This window comes from Mandrillus leucophaeus, unplaced genomic scaffold, assembly GCF_000951045.1.
Source record: "Mandrillus leucophaeus isolate KB7577 unplaced genomic scaffold, Mleu.le_1.0 Scaffold4, whole genome shotgun sequence".
NCBI lineage: Eukaryota > Metazoa > Chordata > Mammalia > Primates > Cercopithecidae > Mandrillus > Mandrillus leucophaeus.
In genome coordinates, this window is record NW_012104253.1 from 11,654,619 (window position 1) to 11,662,911 (window position 8,293).

The following is an 8,293-nucleotide window of genomic DNA, read 5'->3' on the forward strand; positions in this document are numbered from 1 at the left end:
GCTACTTGGGAGGCTGAGGTGGGAGGATCTCTTGAGCCCAGGAGTTTGAGGCTGCAGATGAATTTGAGGACCATGTTTGCTCAGTCCCCTGTGTGAACCCATCCTCTGCCTACACAGGTCTCTTCCTCCTGCCTGACCTCCCAGATAAGCTGGCCAAGTTCTCAGACATGACCAAGGGAAAGGGGAAGAGACCAGAGTCACAAGTTAAGATAGTATCAATCTGGCCAAGTGCCACGGGTCACGCCTGTAATCCCAGCACTGTGGAAGGCCTAGGCAGAAGGATCGCTTGAGCCCAGGAATTTGAGACCAGCCTGGGCAAAGAAATGAGATCCTATCTGTGCAAAAAATAAAAAAATTAGCTGGGCCTGATAGCATGTACCTGTGGTCCCAGGTACTCAGGAGGCTGAGGTGGGAGGATCACTTGAGACTGGGAGGTCAAGGCTGCAATGAGCCATAATCGTGCCATTGCACTCCAGTCTGGGTCACAGAGCGAGATGCTGTCTCAAAACATTTTTAAATAAAATAGTCTCAACTCCTCTGCTTCCCTTGCCCATCAAATAGCGTCCTTCTTACAATATGGCTTCCCATTTAGCCTGCTTATAGGTGCAACATGAACTCACCTCCTGGAGAAAACACTGGGCCTCGGGGAAGATGAAACATTGAATTTGTGACCTGCCTGTAGAAAGAAGGTAATGGAAGGGGCTGAACTGCCAGACACCTTTGAAGAAGGCTGACGGTACGAAACCTGAAGCTTCTCCAACACCCCCAGGGTGGGGGTCTAGCCGCTTCTAGGGTGCCTGATGCTAAGGTAGCTGCTCTTTAAGAGCATCCAACCAACTCCCCTCTTTTTGTTTTGTTTTGTTTGAGACAGAGTCTTGCTCTTGTCACCCAGGCTGGAGTGCAATGGCATGATCTCAGCTCACTGCAATCTCCACCTCCCGGGTTCAAGTGATTCCTCTCCCTCAGCCTCCAGAGTAGCTGGAACTACAGGTGCCCCCACCACACCCAGCTAATTTTTGTATTTTTAGTAGAGACGGGGTTTCACCATGTTGGTCAGGCTGGTCTGGAACTCTTGACCTCAGGTGATCCACCTGCTTTGGCCTCCCAAAGTGTTCAGATTACAGGTGTGAGCCACCGTGCCTGGCAACCCCCTTCTTTTAACTCCATCCTCAAATACCACTGCAATGATGAAAGCAACATCTACCACCTTGTGTTAGCATGACTTGATGTGCCAGGCATTGTGTGGGAGGCTTCGTGTATATGATCTCTCTTTTTTTTTGAGACAGAGTCTCACTCTGTCACCCAGGCTGGAGTGCAGTGGTGTGGTCATGGCTCATTACAGCCTCGGCCACCCAGCCTCAAGTGAGTCCCACACCTCAGCCTCCCAAGTGGCTGGGACCACAGGTGTGTGCCACCACACATGGTTAATTTTTGTATTTTTTGTAGAGATAGAGTTTCACCATGTTACTCAGGCTAGTCTTGAATTCCTGGGCTCAAGTAGTCCTCCCCCTTTAGCCCCTCTAGTAGTTGAGACCACAGGTGTGCACCACCATGCCTGGCTAATTTAACATAGAGACAAGGTCTCACTATGTTGCTCAGGCTGGAGTGCAATGGTGCAATCCCACAGCCTTGAACTCCTGGGTTCAAGGGACTCTCCTGCCTCAGCCTCCCGAGTAGCTGGGACTACAGGCACGTACCACCATGCCCAGCTAATTTTAACATTTTTAGAAGAGATAGGGTTTTGCCATGTTGCCCAGGCTGGTCTTGAACTCCTGGGCGTAACCAGTTCTCCCACCTCTGCCTCCCAAATTGCTGTGATTCCAGTTGTAAGCCACTGTGCCTGGCCTGTTACCTCTTCTGAGTCCTCATAGCACTAGTAGTAGGAGTCACTATTATTGTCCCTGTTTTCTAGATGAGGATACTGAGTCTAGAGAAGTGGAGGAACCCGCCTCAGGTCACATGGCAAATATTAATTCGGGAACTCTCCAAGTCCAGCGCCACCGCCCTGTTCCCCACTGCAGTGTCCCTTTGACCTCCACCTGCCTGTCTGAGGCTGCCCATGCTCTGGCCAGTTCTGGTTTTGTCCAGGAAATAAAGCCCCAGGTTCACAAATGATGTCAGTGCCAAGCTTTTTCAAAAGGTATTGTTATGTAATATTTAACACACACGAGAGAAAATATGTCACATATATATGTAATTCAAAAAACATAACAATAAAACAATTCCCCTGCCTCAAACCTACCTCCCGACTTAAAAATATACTAATAAGTTTTCAAAAAACCTTTCATCTTTTGTATGTTTAGAGATCTGTTGTGTTTTCAAAATGTGAAACCTTTCTCAATATAACCTTCTAACTGGAAACCTGAATATCCCCTGTGGGTTAGCCAGCTGTCTCCCTCTACCGTCTTTTCTGGAGGGGCAGGCACTTGACTACAGTATTTTTTTTTTTAATTTTTTTAACTTTAAAATTTAATTTTTTAAAAAGAGATGAGGGTCTAACTAAATTTAATTTTTTTTTAAAGAGCTGGGGGTCTTAATGTAATTATTTTTTAAAGAGACGGGGTCTTATTAAATTTAATTATTTTTTTAAAGAGATGAGAGTCTTACTAAATTTACTTTTTTTTAAAGAGATGGGGGTCTTACTAAATTTAATTATTTTTTAAAGACATGGAGTCTTATTAAATTTAATTATTATTTTTAAAGAGATGGGGGTCTTACTAAATTTAATTATATTTTTAAAGAGATGGGGGTCTCACTAAATTCATTTTTTTAAAGAGATGGGGGCCTTACTAAATTTAATTTTTTTTTAAAGGGATGGGGGTCTTACTGTGTTGTCCAAGCGAGTCTCAAGATCCTGGGCTCAGGCCATCCTCCTGCCTCAGTCTTTCAGGTAGCTGGGACTATAGGCATGTGCTACCATGCATTTTTTTTTTTTTAAATCACACTTCTGTCAGCAAATTCTGTGGGTCTGGCCTTCAAAATATATCACAAATCCAACCGTCTCTTCTGCCCTGATCTAAGTCACAATATGGCCGGACTCCTGCAGTAGTCTCCCAGGCACTCTCCATCAGGCAGCTATGGTGAGGTTTTTCTTTTTTTTAAAAAAAAAAAAGAAAAGAAAAGAAGAGGAAATCGTGCCAGGCACAGTGGCTCACACCTGTAATCCCAGGACCTTGGGAGGCCCAGGTGGGTGGCTCACCAGGTCAGGAGTTCAAGACCAGCCTGGCCAACATAGTGAAACCCCGTCCCTAATAAAATTTTAAAATTAGGCCGGTATGGTGATGCACGCCTATAGTCCCAGCTACTCAGGAGGCTGAGGCAGGAAAATCGCTTGAACCTGGGAGGTGGAGGTTGTGGTGAGCTGAGAGCACGCCACTGCACTCCAGCCTGAGCAACAGAGCGAGATTCTGTCACAAAAAAGAAAAAAAAAGAAAAAAAAAAAAAGGGAATGGGCTGGGCGCAGTGGCTCACACCTGTAATCCCAGCACTTTGGGAGGCCAAGGTGGGAGGATCTCTTGAGCATGGGAATTTGAGACCTACTTGGGCAACACAGCGAGACTTCATCTTTGCCAAAAAAATAAAATAAAATTAGCCGGGCATGGTGACAACTGCCTGTGGTTCCAGCTACTCAGGAGGCTGAGGTGGGAGAATTGCTTGAACCAGGAGATCGAGGCTGCAGTGAGCTGTGATTGCACCACGACACTCCAGCCAGGGCAACAGAGCGAGACTCTGTTTCAAAAAAAAGGAAATCAGATGATGTTTCTCCCTGCTTGGTCCTGACCCTGGGACATACCTGTCCTGCTAGTTCAATCCTGAATCCTCAGCACTGACCAAGGAGATGGGAAGAGAGTTCATGGTCTTGCTGCAGTTGACAAGGCCTTATGGTGCATCCCTCTTTCCCTGCAGGACAATGAGCTGACACTCACTGTTCCTTCCTTTTTTCCAGAAGCCTTTCCCAGACATGCTCATGCCTCATGCCTTCCTCCAGTTGCCTCTGCTCATTGGCACATCTGCCCTGACCTCTGACCTGCTCGACCCCTTTCCACTCCCCTGGTTCTCAGCCCACCACCATTGAGATCAAATACACCCTTTTTATGACACGTTGTCATGTGCCCTCCCCTTTACAAGCATGAAATAAATTCACAGGCAATAAAACCTACCCAAGCATACACTTTAAAAAATCAATAGGATGTAGTGTAATTTATGTAAGAAAGAAAAGGAAATTAACTTTTAAATTTTTATTTATTTATTTATTTGAGACAGAGTCTCACTCTGTTGTGCAGGCTGTAGTGCAGTGGCATGATCTCAGCTCACTGCAACTTCCGACTCCCTGGTTCAAGCGATACTCCTGTCTCAGCCTCCCAAATAGCTGGGACTACAAGCGTGCACCACCACATCCAGCTAATTTTTGTATTTTTAGTAGAGACAGAGTTTCACCATACTGGTCAGGCTGGTCTCGAACTCCTGACCTCAGGTGATCCACCTGCCTCGGCCTCCCAAAGTGCTGGGATTACAGACAGGCGTGAGCCACTGAGCCCAGTCAGGAAATTAACTTTTTTTTTTTTTTTTTGAGTTGGAATCTCACTCTGTAGTCCAGGCTGGAGGGCAGTGGCACGATCTCAGCTCACTGCAACCTCTGCCTCCCAGGTTCAAGCAATTCTCTTGCCTCAGCCTCCTGAGTAGCTGGAATTACAGGCATGCGCCACCACAGCCGGCTAATTTTTACATTTTTAGTAGAGATGAGGTTTGGCCATGTTGGCCAGGCTGTTCTCGAACTCTTGATCTCAGGCAATCTGCCCGCCTTGGCTTCCCAAAGTGCTGGGATTACAGATGTGAGCCACTGCGCCTGGCAGAAATTAACTTTTAATAATTGAATACATACTTCAGTAAATGAATGCTCTGGGGGCTATCTGCAAATATACATAGACTGAGGTTGTGAGATGTTGACTTGAAATTGGCAGAGACACGATTTCCTCAAACAGTAAACAACTCTCGGTGGAGTTCCAAACAAAATGAAGTACAACCTTCCCTCCATGTACAAAGTTCTTGAATTCCTGGAAATTCACTGAGTGATAAATCTGTGTACAAAATACTTCGTGCTTGATTATAAAACCAAGTGAGGTTCTAGGCTCAAATACTTATAAACAGAATTTTCACATGCATGGATGTCTGCTGCGACATTCTAAAGTCACGTGAGGAGATCAGTTTTCATCCCCTCACCTCTCCAACTATCTAGTGCATCGCAGCATGTCTGGCGTGCCTGACTCCAGCCAGCTGAGCGCCTGCTGTGCCCCCACGCAATGGGACAACTAGAAAAAAACCTATAGAAATTTCAAAAATGTACGCTAGGCGGCGCTGCCACCCTGGGCAAGAACCACATCTAGGCCCTCGTTTTATTCTTTCTCCTCACCCACCCCTGACCACGTGAGATTGTAGTACGCATTTTTTTGTTTGTGAATGGCTTGTTTCCACGACTAGAGTGTGGGCTGCAGGAGGGCAAGGCTTTGTTTCTTTCTTTTTAAAGATGATGTGTGTGTGTGTGTATGTAAGTGTGTGTGTGTGTGTATGTAAGAGTGTGTGTGTGTATATGTGTGTGTGTGTATGTATACATATGTGTATACATATATACACACATATATAGGGGTTTTTTTTTGTGTGTGTGTGAGAGACAGTCTCGCTTGTCACCCAGGCTGGAGTGCAGTGGCGCCATCTCGGCTCACTGCAACCTCTGCCTCCCAGGTTCAAATGATTCTTCTGCCTCAGCCTCCCAAGTAGCTGGGATTACAGGCATGCACCACCACGCCCGGCTAATTTTTTTTTGTATTTTTAGTGGACACGGGGTTTCACCATATTGGCCAGGTTGGTCTCAAACTCCTAATCCACCTGCCTCGGCCTCCCAAAGTGCTGGGATTACAGGCGTGAGACACTGCGCCCAGCCTATATTTTTGTAATTTTAAAAGCCAGATATATTTTTAAAAGATCCTGCTTACAATAAGTAAAGAAACATCAAAATAAAGTAGATGAATAAAAGGCACACTCGAAAAATTCAAGAGCGGAAATGACAGTTCTTTTTTTTTTTTGTTTCTAATGTTGGAAGAAAGAAAAAGAGAAAATTAAAATTATTTTTTTCAAGAGAAGGTTTCTGTCAGTTGAAGCAATTAGCGTTGGCTTCTTTTCTCCTGTGTCTAAAGCAGGATTTTCCTGCACTGGCTTCTGAGGAGGTTCATCCTTCCGCTATGTACAGGCGATACATCAAGCCAACGGCCACTGCTGACATGGCAAGGCTCACGCAGTTGGTCCACCAACTGGAACTAGAATCAACAGCAGTGATGAGAGTTTCCGAAGCTTGTTTAACTTTGGTCTGTCATCTGGATGGGGCTCCTCAATGATATATGTTTTGGACAATTCCCTGGCATCTCAAAGATGCCCGACATCCTCAAAGTTCTCAGTAGCGTCACCTCCAGCTTGTTCCCTTAAGACTTCTTCCCCACCAGGACGCTCTTCCAGAAATTTGGTCAAATCGTACACTTGTGGTGCAGAATCTGCCAGGTGCTCTTGCTGTCGTGCTTCTGAATCTCCTCTAGGGTGTAGTACTTCACGGCCTCCTCCAAGTGCTCGGCCATCTCGGTTGGCCGCGAGCCAGGCCCAGTACACATGGCCGCGTCGGGTGGAGCAGAGCTTGCAACTCCGCCAGCTCCACCCGGGACATTCCCCGCGCCGGGCACCGCAAGGGAGGCTGGGCGGCTGGCTCAGGGGCGGGGAGCTGTAAAAGTGCATATACATACACATATAGTTTAGAAACAGGTTCTTACTATGTTCCCAGGTTGGTCTTGAACTCCCGGGCTCCAGTGACCCTCCTGCCTTGGACTCCCGAAGTCCTGGGATTACAGGCGTGAGCCACTGTGCCTGACCAAGGTTTTGTTTCTTCCACTAGTGGTACCCCCAATGCCTACAACAGCACCTGGCAATGACGGCTCGCCAAGGGGGAGTGGATAAATGAGTGGTATCCAAGCCCTCCCTAGTTTCCATCCCTAGAACTCTATGTTAAAGAGTGTTCGGATCCTTCCTTCCTTCCTTCCTTCCTTCCTCCTTTCCTCCCTCCCTTCCTTCCTTCCTTCCTTCCTTCTTTCCTTCCTTCCTTCCACAGAGTCTTGCTCTGTCGCCCAGGCTGGAGTGCAATGGTGTGATCTTGGCTCACTGCAACCTCCGCCTCCTGGGTTCCAGTGATTCTCCTGCCTCAGCCTCCTGAGTAGCTGAAATTACTCAAAGTGACCTACCTTCAGTCGCTTTTAAATCCAACTCCCGATTTTGGACAACATAGAGATTTTTGAATCCCTTTCTTTGCTCACATCGTGTTTTTTCATTTTTTTATTTTTTAAGATGGAGTCTCACTCTGTTGTCCCACCATGATCTCGGTTCACTGCAACCTCCACCTCCCAGGTTCAAGCAATTCTCCTTCCTCAGCCTCTCAAGTAGCTGGGATTACAGGTGTGCACCACCATGCCTGGCTAACTTTTGTATTTTTAGTAGAGACAGGGTGTTCACCATGTTGGTGAGGCTAGTCTCAAACTCCTGACCTCAAGTGATCTGCCCACCTCAACCTCCCAAAGTGCTGAGAGTACAGGTGTGAGGCACCGTGCCTGGGCTCACATTGAATTCGATTTTACACTGACAATGGTTCCTGCCAGCCAGGTGCTGCGCCAGTGCTGCATAAGTGTCCTCTCACTCGATCCTCCAGGAGCTACGTTTGGTTAGGCACTGTCATTAACCTCACTTGACAATAAGGAAACTGAGGCTCCGTAAAGAGGCTGGGCAATTTTCTCAATGTCACACCCACTGAGCTCAAGGCCTGGGTTTTGAATACCAGGGCCTTGCTGTCCACGCACAGAGCCACCAGGCTATATACCCCTCTGGACACACTTCAGGCAGATCAGTGTGTTACAATCGAGAGAGGTCTAGTCTAGGAGCCAGAAGACCTGGGTTCAAGGTATTAAGTCTGCCACTGGCTGACTGTGTGACTTTGGGCGGCCCCTTAACCTCGGCTTCCTAGTTTCCTCATCGACCAAGTGAGGAAGGAAGAAGCAGCCAAGGCCAGGCGTGGTGGCTCACGCCTGTAATTCCAGCACTTTGGGAGGCCAAGGCGGGCGGATCACCTGAGGTCAGGAGTTTGAGACCAGCCTGGCCAACATGGTGAAACCCCATCTCTACTAAAAATTAAAAAATTAACAGTGCACGGTGGTGCATGCCTGTAATCCCAGCTACTCGGGAGACCCAGGTGGGAGGATCTCTTGAA

General features: G+C 47.1%; 1 pseudogene; it reads right to left on the reverse strand.

Moving 5' to 3' along the window:
- Positions 1-6,223: 6,223 nt before the first annotated feature.
- Positions 6,224-6,623, reverse strand: LOC105548004 (annotated as a pseudogene).
- Positions 6,624-8,293: the final 1,670 nt, after the last annotated feature.